Genomic DNA, 14,975 nt, shown 5'->3' on the forward strand with positions numbered 1-14,975 from the left:
CACACAGCTAACAACCACATGAGTACCAAATAAAAGGAGCTGGCGAGCCTGCCAAGAGCGCTTTCCTCCCACGCCGGACTTCATTTGTCCTACACACTGGTAGTGGGAAGCTCAGGAGACCTCAGTGGAATCTCATTAAGATATAAAATAAAATAAATCAAGGAAAGATAATCTTAAATTATATACTTTTAGAAGACATATCAGCACGGTTCCTTGTATACTGCACCATGCTCAATTAGGTGCTTAATGATTTTTTTAAAATATTGCATATTTTTAAACTTCTTTTTGTAATCATAGTGACATCTCTACATGTTTCTTTTACACAGTTGTCAAGATTGCTCTGCGTGTTCTTGGTGAGCAATGCTACATTACCTCTGCTGGGGGCTTTTGTGATGAGGTCCCTTCATGGAAGTGGAGGGCTTGCTCTCTCTCTCAGACAGACAGGAGGAAGCCTGGGTTCTCTTCATTCCTGCCAGAGGCCTGCCCAGCCTGCATCTCATGCCTCTCCTCTCACTCTGGCTAGGATCTAGCTGCTCTGGGGTTGTCACTCTTCCCTCTCTGGGATAACCCTAGAGCTCACCATGCCACCTGAGGGGCATCCAGCCTCTGTGCCACGGATCCTTGAACAAGGCTCTTAACATCATGACCCTTTCCTGTTCAAAAGCCCACCAGGACTCCCCACTACTAGTGAGATAAAGCCCAAACTCCTGAGCTGGCTTTAACATCCTGCAGGTCCCTGTCTCATCACCTACCCCAACCATACCAGCTAATTCACAGTAAACACCCATCTACAGTACAATTCTGCAAGTGTAATGTTTATTAATGTAACTTTAATGTTACTAAAATCAGAGCACACAATATCAACAAATCAATAATTAGCATCTGTTTGGAGTGGGCTGGGGATGTAGCTGAATGGTAGAGTGTTTGTCTGGGATGCTCAGGCCCTGGGTTAGATCCCCAGCATGGAGGAAAAAAAAATTAGTAAAAAAGAGACCAAAACGTGAAGGACAAGAATCTCAGGCTGTTTGGGCACAACAATTTTGAAGCTCCGAAACGCTTTCATGTGCAATACTTCATCTCACGCTCCTAGTGCCCCTGTAAAATAAGCAAGCCAGGGAGCAGAACCTGGCTTTGGCCAAGCAGGAAGCTGAGGGGCAAGGCAGAGGCCCTATATGAGCAGCATGCAAGGCAGAGCAGAACCTCAAGCGCAGGTCAGAGCTCTCCCTACTCTACTGTACTAAGCTGTTATTTATCCCAACTTAATTTAGGTCCAGTTTTGTTTTATTCTATTTAATAAAGAAACACTCAATTTTCTTTCACCCTTGTCCCAGGCGCCCCAGGCCTTCTTCATAGATCCTGGTCACATAAAGTACTGCTGACTAGGGACCTACTCCCAGCCACTGCCAGGTTCAGGGAGCAGCCTTGGGGGCCTCTGCCTCCTCAAAACGCTCTCCCCAAGGAACGGCCACTGTGAGTGACAAGGGCCCATCACCTGCCTAACGAAGCCAAGTCTTACCTTAGTGTAGTTGCCCTTCATTATTTTTAATGGAGATATAATTCACTTCCATAACATTCACCCTTTCAAAGTATTTTAATTCAGTATTTTAGTGTATCTACAAGGTTATGCAACCATCACCACGAATTCCAGAACATTCTCAACATCCCTCAAAGAAACTCCATACCCATTAGTCATTGCCTACTTTCCACCTCCACCCCCACTCCCAGCTCCTGTCAACCACGAATCTATTTCCTGTCTCTATGGATTTGCCTATTTGGGACATTTCATATATGTAGAAGAATATAATAGGTAGCCTTCGGCTTTTCTCACTTAGCATGCTATTTTCAAGGCCCATCTGTATGATGACATGTATTATTCCTTTTTAAGGTTAAGTAATATTGCCTAGTATGGATCTACCACGTTTTATTTATCCACCATCAGTCATGGACATTTGAGTTTGCCTGCTTTGTGGTTATCATGAACAATGTTGCTATGGTGAACATTCATGCACAAGTTTTTGCAAGGATGTGTGTTTTCAATTCTCTTGGGTACATCCTAGGAGTAGACTTGCCGGGTCACTTGGCAACTCTGTTTAATGTTTTGGGGACCTGCCCTCTCTTCCAAAGCATCACCATTTTACATTCCAACCAGCAACGTAGGAGGGTCCACTTTTTCCACGTGTTCCCCAACACTCATTTTATTTTTTTGATAGTCATGCTAATGGGAGTGAAGTGATATTGTGACTTGGATTCCCTTAAATTTGTAAAGCAAAAAGAGATGACAAGTAAGAATTTATTCTGTACCTTGCACAGCTGTGCCTCTAGAGAGAAGCAGCCACACTGTACATTTCATTTTTGTCATCTTCTGTTACTGATTCCTTGGAAGACCTTAGAGTTTTCCTATGCATCCCACAGAAAAATGGCTTTCACACTGAAGAACTTACATGAGCAGGCTAGTCTTTTAATTCGTTCAACAAGCATTTATTGAGTGCCCTGAGCTGAGCACTGGGCTGGGTGTCTGGGAAACCATGAGGCTGGCCACCTGGCTCCACTTGTGGAGGCTGGTAAAGTCACAGGCATGGGAGCAGGTGAGAGGACATACACGCCACAGGCCTCACAGTCCCCAACCTCTCTCATCTAGTTAATTTGCCAACATTCGGTTTGCAAAAAATATGCCAGATAATAGCGTTCTATAAATTCACAAAAATAGGTAGAATTTAACAACAACAAAAAGGGTAATGTGGATGGCAGGCTATTTAAAGTAAAAATACCAATGACTTACAAACATGTAATGTGGAATAATGTGAGGCCTTGTTAGTAAGCAAAGAAATACAAATAAAACCAATATTTTACCTATTAAAATAGCAAAGCTTTTTTTTTCATGGTAATAATATTGGCAAGAATACAATGGAATGACTCCCAACCTACCAACTACTCTATCAATGGGGATACAAGCTGGTAAAAAAGCAAACTGGCACAGGGTATGGGGGCACACTCTGTAATCCCAGCGGCTCAGGAGGCTGAGGCAAGAGGATTGCAGGTTCTCAGCAAAGCCGGCCTCAGCAAAAGTGAGGTGCTAAGCAACTTATTGAGACCCTGTCTCAAAAAAAAAAAAAAAAAATACAAAATAGGGCTGGGGATGTGACTCAGTGGCTGAGTGACCCTGAGTTCAATCCCCGGTATCTCCTCCAAAATAAGCAAACTGTAACTATGTATCAAGAACCTTAAAAACCTTCATACCCTCTGACTTCTTGGTAATCTATGCTATGTAAACCTCAATCTAGAAAGTTAGGAGGAGCTGGGGACTTGGTGGTAGAGTGCTTGCCTAGCATGCATGAGGACATGAGTTCAATTCCTAGCACAAAATAAAAAAAGAAAAGGTTTAGAAATAGCTAAATATTTGAGCAATTAAAGAATGATTAAATAAATGATGGTATGTAATACCCTGAAATAATTCACACCCTTTAAGTTATTTTATTTGAAGAAAATCTAACATCATAGATGATTTTTCAAAATATAATGTCAAGTGGGGGAGAAAGAGACTAGGGAATCACACACACAGCATGATCCCAAGTTTTCAAAAACATTTAGATAGTAGAAATGGTAAAATGGCTCTAGGTGGTGGGATTATAAGTAGCACTTTTTTCCTGTTTTTTTTTTTTAGACCATTGAAGACCTTCCAACTTATCTATCATATGTATTACTCTTAAAAAAAAAAAAAATCCAATGATGAAAGAAGGGAGAAAGTCCTTTCTTTTCCTTCAGAGAATGTCAGGGAGAAGAAACTTCTCTTCTAGTGGAAGAGATAAGAATTGAGGGCTGGGGAGATAGCTCAGCTGGTAGAGTGCTTGCCTTGCAAGCACAAGGCCCTGAGTTCGATCCCCAGTACCGCAAAAAAAAAAAAAAAAAAAAAAAAAAGAATTGAGATGCCTCCACAACTAGGCAGAGCAAGCCAACGGCTCTGGGGAGAGAGTCAAACCAGAAGAGGACACACAATCTGGGCAGACAAGACAAGGAAGGCTGCAGAGAAGCATCACTGAGACTGGAGGGCCATGGCTGCACTGGGGACACTAGCAGGTGCAGGCTGGCCAGCAGGGGAGGGCTGACCAGGGGCAGGTTAGGTCAGCCAGGGTGTTCTAGGTCAGGGTGGGCAGCCTGCATGTGACCTGGAGTCACTAAACACTCTGAGGGTTGCATTTACAAAAATTAAAAAATCTATTAATTTTTTCAAAGTTAATTTCAAAATCACAAAAATTTCACAAGCTCCGAAAAGAGCAAAAGTCAATTACCACCCAAAGACAACCAATATTAGCATTTCCTTTTATTCCTCTCTTTTTTTCTTTCTTTTTTAAATCAAGGCTTTCTGTTTTGCTTTCATGAAGCTGTGATCTTACTGTTTACATAATTTGGAATCCTGCTTTTTTCACTTAATATTATAGCAGAAGCACGTTCCCCTGTTATTACAAGTTCAAGTGCTGCCAGCATTCACCAGGGCAATGCAATCAAAGCTGTACCGTGGGGAGATGAATTTGACAGCTGGGAGGAGGCAGTGAAGGAGATGCTCGAGGTGGAGAGATCAAAAAGAGAGCGCGAAACAGCACAGATGAGGAGCAGAGGCCAGGACAGAGGCATGGCCCACGCCCTGAGAAGGCCCAGGCTCTCACTGGGCAAGCGCCTGGGTCTGGATAATATCCTGATGTATGTGTGGGAGGCGGGGGGTAGGGGCTTTGGTTCAGAATCCACACAAGGGTGTCCAGGGAGCAGCAGGTTTTGGGTGTGAGCCATGAATAAGGAAGATGGTGTCATCCAAGTGAAATGGGAATGGAGAAATCCAAAGGAGGAGAGGAAGGTAAAAGTCAGAAGCTGTGGAGGACATTGGCTGTCAGGGCCCCACAGGTGAGCTTGGGGAGATTAGGCAGAGGAGGAGTCTGACTGCAAGGGGTTAAGTCAGAGAGGCAGTGAGTGACAGCCAGTATCTCAGGATGCTTAGCAGCCCAGGCCAATAGACACGGTATGGAAAGGGGATGGGGACACTTGATTTCTCCAAAGGCAGATGGAGGGGAGAGGTCAAATAGGCCAGATAGGACAGAACCCTAGGCCCCGCAGAACAAGCAGCTAGCCACTCCCTCGTGGCCACAAGCACTTGAAATGCGTCCAGAATGAACTGGGATGTACTTTAAGTGTAAAACATACACAGGAGTTTAGAATAATTTTTATGTTGATTATAAGATGAAATAATATTCTGCATCTATTGGGTGATACAAAATATATTACTGAAATTAACTGCACCCATGGGTTTTTTGTCGTTGTTGTTTGTTTTGTTTTTACTTTTTTAGCGGGAAGTCAGCACTATGTATGTGGTTCTCATTATGGCCTGTTGGACAGCACTGCTATCCAACAGAGAGGAGGCCAGAGGGAGAGACCCAGAGCACATGGAGCAGGGACAGACCACAAGCTGACTTGCAGAATATCACTTGGTGGGCAGTAGTGGCCCACCTCAAGGCCACAAAGACCTGCCTCCCTCCCCTCCCGGAAGAGCCATTTCCCAAAGGCTCAGAGCAGACTTCAGACAGCACACCCTGGCAGCCTCCCTCTGTGACTGTCAGAGCACGAGATGAGGAGGCAGAAAAGGGAAGGGGTGTCTAGGGACTGAAGCTCAACCACAAGACCCAAGGGATGAGGTGGACTCAGATGGGACACAGGTATGAGGACAGAGGTCTCTAAGACTGTCTAGATAGGGGTGCCAAACTGAAAGCCAGCTTCTCCAGCATGCCATGGAACCTGGGGGCTTTAGGAGAGCACAAGGGGAGAAGGTGCACCGCCAAGAGCAATGAACACAGGCCCAGAGGCAGCCCAGTGCAGGACAAGCTGACAGAGAGGGTTCAAGTATTCAAGTACTCATTCTGGATTTGCAAATAATGAGCATGGTGGCTCTGGGCAAGTCACTCCTCCACTGTGAACCTCTGCTTCCTCATCCGTAAAAGGGAGAGGCATGTCTTCATCACCCAGGAAAGTTCATGGAATGGCCACAGCCCGGCAGTCTCTGACTGCTCAGGCAGGACAACTGGTTTTCTACCATCAGTGGAGATGCCACTTCCAGGATTTTCTCAAGTCTCTGATTTCAAATGTTCTTTCCCCTGTCTCCTGAGTGGACTGGAAGGCTCACCACTGCAGCACATGCCCTACAGTGTTAAGTCAGCCATCACACCTAGAAGTCAGAAGGAAGTCCACCATCCACATCTGACCTGTTCTGGGTCCCTGGGGAATCCCAGGGGAAGCCAGAGTCCTGGATCTATGCCAGGCCCTGGCCCCCATGTCACCCACCCCTCAAGGACCAGCAAGCACAGTGCAAAGTAGATGTTCCCACAGAAATGCAGGGCAGGAGTTGGGGTAGAGGAGACAGGGGAAGGAGAGGCTGGCTCTGTGGGAGCACTTTGGAAAGGCTCCCTAGAGAAACTGGACGGTGGCTTCGCCCACCCACAAACTGCTTCTCTCACAGTTCCCTGACCTCTGGGGTAAGGAAGAGTTTGTTTTGTGGCCTGGCAAGAAATTTTGTGGGCTAGAAGTTTATTTATAATCCAAGTGCAATGAAGTTTCTCTCTTCCAAAAATCTCATCTTGGAGAACAATTATCACCCCCCCACCAAGCTCCCCACCCTTGGCTTCCTCCTCCCCCCCAGGAGAGTCAGACAAGCCCGCATTGTTCTGTGTGAGCAGCAGTGACAGCTGAGGGGGATGCGGGTTGTGTAGGTGGAGGAAAGGGACCTGGGGAGGGAGGAGAGCAAGCCCACCTAAACACCGAGCTCTGGCTTCCACCCCACACAGGTGAGGCGCAGCTCTCCCAGCCCTCCATCCCCTTACCTTCACCCACCCAGTCAGCCACCCACGCCCCCCCTCCCATCCTCACCTCTGGGGTCTCTTTTAGGTCAGCCAAATTTGGAAAGGTGAAAAAAAATCACTAAAGAGAAAGTGAAACTGCTAGTCAGCCACTCCCCTAACCTCAAACTGAGCAGAGTGGGATGGGGCTGGGCTGTCTGTGTGGCCCAGACACCAGCCACTACATGGCCACCCTGTGCACAGCCCATCACTCCGCTGCCCAGGATGGAGGGGCACCCTGGGGCGGCAAGCACAAGGTAGGGTTACTAGAAGGCAACCCAGCAGGAATTCGGGGACCTGGAAGGAGACAGATGAAGGAGCCATGCTGGGAGTCAGGCAAACTGGGACTAGCCTAGTGACATGCAGAAAGTCACAAAACCTTTTGGAACCTCAATGCCCTCACCTCCACAATGAGCTACTAACACCAGCTAGTGAGAAACTAATGCAGGGGCTGGTGCTGAAGCTCTGTGGTACAGCACTTGCCTGGCACAGGCGAGGCCCTGAATTCCATCCCAGGACAAAAAAAAAAAAAAAAGACACTAATGCCAACATGTCTCAGGTGTAAAATAATACAGCTGCGGCTAGTGATGCTGTCAGTGACCTGGATGGGTAAGGAGTAGATGAAGGCACCACAGGGCAGGCCAGGCCTCCTGTGCTCACTATTGGGCCCCAACATCTGGGAGAGAGGCTGATTCACAGTAGGCACCAATAAAGCCAAGTTCAATGAATAAATGGGCAAAGAGGAAATCGAAGGCTACAGGGCACCTTCAAGGCCTTGACAATTCCAGCTCACAAGAGAAGACAGTCCCAGACCCCAGTCCCTGCTGCCTCTGATGCAGAGCATGGAACACGAGGTGGGAGAGGGATTATGGGAACCTTCCTGTGGAAATGCCCAGGTCTGTGTCAGAATTAAGCAAAAGATGGGCAAATGAATACAGTACCAACTGCCATGGCCAGTAGGAGCTGTGTTCATATCTGTAAGGGAAATGTGCCACGAGACCTGTCTACAGATTCCTGTGAGGGACAATGGGAGTGTGAATTGGTCTGGGAAACAGGAGGCTGTCGGGGTTTTTTATTTTTGCAGTTGCAGATGGACAGCATGCCTCTGTTTTATTTGTTTATTTGTCTGCAGTGCTGAGGATTGAACCCAGGGCCTCACACCTGCCAGGCAAGCGCTCTGCCACTGAGCTACGGCCCCAGCCCAGGAGGCTGTAGTTTTGGGGCAACCTTCACAGCTGACCAAGCCTGAAGGAAAAATGGGGTCCTGGGGAAATGAGGCCTGTGGAAAAGCACAGGATCTGGACTACTGAGTGTGGGCCAGTTCCTCAGCTGGTCCCTTGAGATTTCTTCTTATGCAAAACAGGAAGACTACAGCACAAGGCTCTCAGGGCTCCCCAAGAGCACTGACATCCTGGGACTAGGGGCCTTCTCCATGTCATTCAGCCTCCCTGAGCGAATCCAAGAGGCTCTTGCCTTGGTCTCCACCCACCCTCAGCCATGCTGCTGCTAAGGGGCAGAAGAGGTGACCAGGACCAGCACTGAGGTCCTGAGCAGTGCTGACTGCCCCAGGGCTTGGGCATGAGGCGTTAGGATGCCAATGGATTCGCGGCCTGGGTGCTCACCTCCCCGCACACTCACAGAGGGCTGCAAAGCACCTGGGAGGAGTGCAGCACGTGTTCACTTGTAGCCTGGCCCTCCTGCACGCACCCGCTCCCCCAGAAACATGTCCTCAGGTCCACTTGCGGGACTACAGATTATCACACCACCCCCTTTCTGAGTGGATAACTGAAACTAACATTCTTATTTAGAAATAATAATTTCTTAAAGGGCTGTGGCACAGACCTAGTTATCCACATAAATTCATTGTCCCTTCTCCTTCTTCTGTTTTTGTTGTTGTTGTTTTATGTTTTTTTTTTTTTTTTTTGGTACTGGGGATTGAACCCAGGGACACTTTACCACAGAGCTACAACCCCAGCCATTTTCATTTTTTTGAGACAGGGTCTTGCTAAGATGCTTAGGGTCTCACTAAGTGGCTGAGGTTGGCCTTGAACTTGTGATCCTATTGCATCAGTCACCTAAACTGCTGGGATTACAGATGAGCACCAATGCCCCGCTTGTCCTTTCCTTCCAAAGCAAGGCTCTCCAAGCACTTGGATACTCAACTGGACAACATTCCCCAGCCTGCCTTGCAGCGAGGTGTGGCCGTGTGACTATGCTCAGTCAAGGGCAGGAACGGGAGTGATATGTGAAACTTCCACCTCATCTCCCCTCCCATTTTTCAACAAGCCCCACACTTGCCCCGGATCAGCACCCATTTTCACTTTCTTATGCACTGGAACATAGGCCCCAAACCCAGCTTTGGCCATACAGATGAGGATAATAATGTCTTTGGTGGTGACAGAGTCACCCCATGGAACCAAGTGATCCTACCAACCAGGCCCTTGTCACTCCAGTACTATGACATGAGAGAGAAATAAATTCCCATCTTAAAGCCACTGAATCTTGGTGCCTCTGTTACAGTAGCTGAGTCTTGACCTTCACTGACACAACTGCGAACAGCAGATGTTTCTAGACCCAAGTCTCCAGGCAGCAGCCCCACCCCATCCCTACTCCTCCTCTCCCACCATGTGCTCCAATCAGAGGGGAGAGCCCCCATACACGGACCACACAAGGCCCAGGGAAGGCCAGCTGGGGTTTGGTGTGAAATGCAAAGCCCGCTCCAAAAGCAGGTGAAGGCTTCTGGGCAGTGGTCCCAAGGAGAGCTGGGACTGAGCCCAGAACCAGACGAGAGACAAAGCAGACAGGGCTGGATCCTCACCACGGAAGGAAGCACAGTGGCCGCACTCTGCAGGTTGGGAAACGGAGGCCAGAAGAAAGAGAGAGTGGGCTCTGCAGATTCTCAGGGAGATGACGGGTGGCGTGAGGAAAGAACAAGGCCCCATCTTGAGAGGATTCAAGTTCAGGTCCTTTGCTGTGTGAGTGGTGTGACTGAAGAACTTAGTGAGCCTCAGATTCTTCCACAAATGTGCAAGATCTACTTCTCCAGGCTGTGCAATGATTAGGCGATGGACTAAATAGTGCAATAATCTAAAATGTCAGAGAAGCAATTATTCTTCCCCTTCCCATCTCGGTTTAGATACAGTGAAAGCAAGAAACTGGAAGCCCCACCTATCAACCCCAGCCCCTAAGGCTAGGGAAGATAAGAACACTGTTCATTTGTCAAGGGTCTGGAAGCACCAGGCACAGGCTTCACCAGTGTCTTCCAGGGAAAGGGACCCTGCCCAGACCCAGGCCAGGTTCTGGTCAAGAGTCTTGGGCCCTGGGCACAGCAACACAGCTTCTCTCACCCAGGTAGGAAGAAATGGGCAGGAGGTGGGGCAAGGATGCTGCCCCCATATCCCTCATGGGCTCACTCAGGGACCAGGGGGTTCAGAGATGGGGGCCACCTCTGCTCTAGATGAGGACTTCCCTCTTCTGGCTTGGGCCTGATGGACAACAGTGGAGGAGCCATATGCCCTTTGCCTAAAACCAGGAAATTGGGAGGTCTCTGGTGGTCTCTGCCCAGGGAGGGAATGGTGGGGAAGGAAAAGGCTACAGTCTTCTCAGGAGGTCAGCAAGCACAGGCTAGTCTGGGCCAGCATAAGAATCTGAAGCTTCCTTTCCTGTTTGAGAGACCCTCAGCATTTCAAGCAGCAAAAGGTGTCCAAGGACCTCATCTGAGGGATAGGTGGGTCTTGAGCTGCACTTCTGGCAGATTTGGGGCAGACAGGCTGGAGGGGGGCACTCTTTAAGAAGGTGGAGTGGCAAAGTCCCTGAGGTCTGTAGTGAGAATAGGAGGCTTGGGGCCCTGCCGAGCAACTCCCCCATCTTTCTTGGTTCCTTTTTTCTCCTTCACTTCTACAATAGAATTCCTTTCTTTCTTCACAAACTTAAAATATTTAAGGGTAGGAGGAAGGTCAACGAGGTCCTCCCAGCTGCAGACAGTCACTGACAACCCCCATACCACCCCTGCCTGGCCTCTGCACCACCGCCCCTCATCAGCCAGGGCTCCTCCCGCTTGCTCTGCTCCTGAAACAGTTCCACACTGGCCCAAAGCCACTGCTGCCCTCACCTTAATTTACTCCATGTGCCCTGCTAGAAGGCCCTAACCTTCACCTACTCTTAGTCCAGCTGATCACCACCCTGCTGCCGAAAAACAGAAGCCCACCCCATCCCACCCCTGCGACTCCTCATCCCTCCTGAGGACTCAGAAGCAGCACACACAGCTCCGACCCCAGCACACAGGCAGAAGATGGCATTAATGCCAATGCCCCACAGACCAGGTTATCGGATCCTGTGGGACACACTGTCCTGACAGCACACAGTCAGGGAGAGAGAGCACAGTGTCCTTTCTCCCCATCAGAGTTCCGTTCTATTGCTCAGACATGGATGGAAAGAGCCTTAAGTCCTCAGAAAATTAGAGCAGGATGGTGTCCAAGGCTTCAGCACCACGTGCACTGAACGTGCCTCAACCAGGGCTGAAAACGTGAGGACAGGGAGAGAAACGCAGCATGCCTGCCTTCCCACCCACCTGCCCAGCACTGCACGCCTGTGCCCCACACCAGCCACAGGGACAGATAAGCTGGCCAGGCTGAGGCTGGCAACAGAGCCATCCCTGAAAGTCTGCTCTGAATCAAAGTCTGCACAAGGTGCCACTGTGGGAAGGAACCCGGGGGCACGTCTTTGCACTCTCCTGTCCAAAGCAAATGCACACTCACGTGATAGATCAGCTTTGGAAAGCTTGAATGTGTGTCAATGGGGTTTTCTTAAAGAGGGTCACGGGCACAGGGGAAAGCATAACCTGCAAAGCCACCCACTTCCTGGATCACCTGAACCCTGAGAAGAGAGGAAAGGCAGGGAGCCTGGGAAGGAGTGCTGGGCAAAGGCAACACTTGGCCACCATTTCTCTCTCGTCTGGTGAAGGCCCCCACTCCCTCCGGGAATTTCCATAGCACAACAGTCCTGCAGTCAGCCAGGCAGGGGTCGCACTCCCCGAGGCCCCAGCACCTCCACAGCACCCTGCATGCAGCAGGTATGCCACAACAGTGGGCTGAGTGGGAGAATGGGCACTCGCATCTGCTAGTGACAGTGCCATTGTGCCCGTGGCATTTCTAGGCAGCTGATAGGTACACATGGAAAACAGGCTGACCTGACTTAGCACAAGCCAAAAACCAAGAGAGGATGTCTGCTACAAACCATCCAGTACATTCTGTACCATCCAGTGCACTCAGAAGTCCTCCACTGTTGGGCATTATCCAGGCCCCTGGCTTCCTAGCTTCATGCAGCTAAGAAGAGTGACATCAGAGACACAGAGAATTCTCTTGGAGCTTACAGTCTTGGTGGGGCTGCCCCAAGTGCTAGAATGGGACAGGGAGGACGAAGGCCAGAGGAGGGACAAATTCTTACTACCCCACCTGCAGGTTCTCACAGAATGACCCCCAGCCCCGAAGGCACTGGAGAGTTGGGACAAATGTCCTTGAAGGAGGAGTGAGCCAGGTCTCTGTTCTGAGCACCCCAAGTACTAGCTCAAGTCACTTAAACCAAACTGTCCCTGTCAAAACAAGCTGTCTGTCAGCACTCCCGAGGCTGGTCCCGGCTTTTATCACTGACACTTGCTGCACCTGACCAAGAGCCAGGAGCCCCTCAGGGGTGGAGGATCAGGCCTGAGGGAGCAGAGGCTCTGGGATGGAGCTCCCATCCCATTTTTACCACTTGGTTGTTTGGTATCTTACAAACAACCTCTTGGTTCCTATGAAATCAGGATAAAGTTTCCCAATATTTGATTTGTCTCTACTGATCCTACACAGCCAACTCCCACCTCTCCATATTAAGTCAGTACCCAGCCCACATGGGGGGTGCTCTAGAGGCCTTCAGGTCATGACTCCTGCCTTTAAGGCACTCATGGGGTAGAAAACAAGAAACCACCCGTGTGTAGTACACTGAAGAGCAGGAAGGTTGTATTCTGGCTACAAGTGCCTCTGGGGCCAGAGGTCAGGAGGGGCACCAGGGAGGGGTGAGCTGAATAGGGTTTGAACGAGGGACAAATATTCAGATGAAACAATAGTCCTCAAAAATCATGGTACAACTGGGTGGTGAAGAGGCCACCACAGTAGGACCAGAGAGTGGCAGGTGATAAAGCTGGCTCAGATGGTGAACCCCTGCCTGCCAGTTGGGGAAGCTTGGCTAAGTCCCATGAACAATAAAGCCACTGCAGACTGGTGAGGGGGTGGTCTCATGATGACTGATTATTTACAACAGCTACTGTCCTGACAGTGTGCAGGTGTAACCTGGTCTAATCCTCAGGACAACCCTATGTGCAATCAGAAAGTCCATCTTCTAGACAAGGAAATTGAGGCATAGAAGTTAAGCAACTTGCTCCAGGCCACACAGCCAGGAAGTGGTGGAACTGGAATGTGAGCCAGGGCTAGCTGACTCTGAAACCCATACTCTTAACCACTATGCTATACTACCCTCACCCAAGAAAGATTGTTTATCTGCAGTTGCTAAGAAGGGTCGGGAAGAGCAGCCGTGTCCCTCAGAAGGCCTGGTCTGCAGGCCAGGACTACTGCTGCCTAGGGAGATGGGGCAAAGGATAGATGAATCCAGGAGATCTATGAAGAAAGAACTATTGGCAAGATTTGTACTGACCCACCCCAAGGACGAACTCAGACTAAAGAGTGAACTGTCCGTACAGTGGCTACTCCATGTCTCTGCTTGTGAAGTTCTCCTGCCATCTCACCCACACTTCCCCTGCAGCCCAGTTCTTCACAGATTACCCTCCAGGGGAACGAAGCTTCCAGTGCCTTTCAGCACTGCACAGGCCCCCTCTCCTGGTGACACCTCCGCCCCCCATCTGTTCTAAGGGGAAATGGATGGGGTCTGGTTAGTATCTGCTCACGGCCAAGAAGTCCAAACTGGGGGACTTATTTATCTTCAAGTCGGTGCATGTGAAAGTGTGTATGCATGAGTCAAGATCCTGCAGATATAAACAGCTCCACCTTTGAGAAGGAAGCACACTCTCATTTTTCCTCAGGGGACGACAAACAGAGAGAAACCAGGCGCTTAGCTTTCCCAGGTCTTGCTGCCAGTAATCCCAGCCAAGGGGACTTTCAGCAGGGTGTTCTTCCTAAGGACTCTGTGGGCCCTGATGGTGGGCAGGGCATTACCCCAACAGCCCAGCCCACCCTGACTTGGGGTTCAGCCATCTGTCTGGGATAGATACCTTTGTTTCCAGTTTCCAGAGCAGTCTGGAGAATGAGGGGCATTAGGACCCAAGGTCAGCAGGTGCCATCTTGCTTTCTTGAGAAAGAATATTTGCTGCCCAGAGTTTCCCCAAGAATGCTCAAGTGTTCCGAGGGATGAGAGGTTTCCAAAAGGTCAGATGTCCTGAGGGCTGTATTCCTCCTTCAGTGTCTCCTAGGGGCCAACTGTGTGCTGGTCATGTGGGTATCCTAGGATGCAGGACAGGGTACTTGCATGACCGGTGGACAGTTAGAAGCTGGGCAGAGTGAGTTTGAAGGACTTGGTAGCCCCAAGAAACAAGCACCTTGTTCATCTGTCCCTGTCAGTATGCCTATTCTGGAGATTCCTAGGCTCCTCACCATGAGGAAGGCTAGCACACAGTCCCACTCCATGCAGGCCTTTGGAGTGGTGACAGGTGTCATGGCAGTGATAGTAATGAGGGACTTAAAAGTTCAGCTATTCTGTGGTTGTTCAAAGCATGTGTGCAGCAGACCAGAAGTCCTCCATCTGCCTGCTCTCGGGGCATGAGACTGCTGTGGGGTGCAGGCGAGGTTCAAGGTCTCTGTGGTAGTCATGCTGTTTCAGCACAGCTGGGACCAAGGTGGTCCTACATTTTGGAACCCACAAGTCTGAAAGCAAAGAAATGCCCTAAGGAGCTGAAATGGCTAAGCAGTGCCTTGGCAGTCTCCAGACCTTGGCTTCTCTAAGAGGAATCAGAATTTTGGGGACTGGGGTTTAGCTCAGTGTAGAGCACTTGCCTAGCATGTGTGAGGTGCTGGGTTCCATTTTCAGTACCACATAAAAATAAACAAAATACAGGTA

General features: G+C 49.4%; 1 protein-coding gene across 2 annotated transcripts in view; it reads right to left on the bottom strand.

Annotated features, from left to right (window-relative positions):
• The window catches only part of ADCY5 (adenylate cyclase 5), a 149,637-nt gene that overhangs the window by 69,642 nt on the left and 65,020 nt on the right, over window positions 1–14,975 (bottom strand). The window lies entirely within an intron of this gene.

This window comes from Sciurus vulgaris (genome assembly GCF_902686455.1).
Source record: "Sciurus vulgaris genome assembly, chromosome: 10".
In the NCBI taxonomy this organism is placed as follows: Eukaryota; Metazoa; Chordata; class Mammalia; order Rodentia; family Sciuridae; genus Sciurus; species Sciurus vulgaris.